Genomic DNA, 368 nt, shown 5'->3' with positions numbered 1-368 from the left:
ATAATAAATAATTAAAATAATTAACTCAATATTAAAAAAAAAAAAAAAAATAATATAAACAAAAATAATACCCTATACACCCCAGTGATGCTGCCTATACACCCCAATCATCATAAAATAAATATAAATAAAAATAATAAAATAAATAAAAATAAAAATAAATAAACAATAATAAATAAAATAAATATAAATAAAAATAATAATCTAAATAAAAATAATAATAATAAACTAAATATACGTAATAAAAAGAATATAGATACAATAAAAAATTTACTTTCTCTGTGTCTGTGTCTTTGTCTTTGTCTTTGCCTTTGTCTTTGTGTTGTGTGGGGTGTGGGGTTTTAGTTTATTATTTTTCTATATGGCTA

Source organism: Eimeria mitis, genomic scaffold, assembly GCF_000499745.2.
Source record: "Eimeria mitis Houghton genomic scaffold, Emh_scaff2434, whole genome shotgun sequence".
In the NCBI taxonomy this organism is placed as follows: Eukaryota; Apicomplexa; class Conoidasida; order Eucoccidiorida; family Eimeriidae; genus Eimeria; species Eimeria mitis.
Note: the sequence above shows the minus strand (reverse complement) of the source record.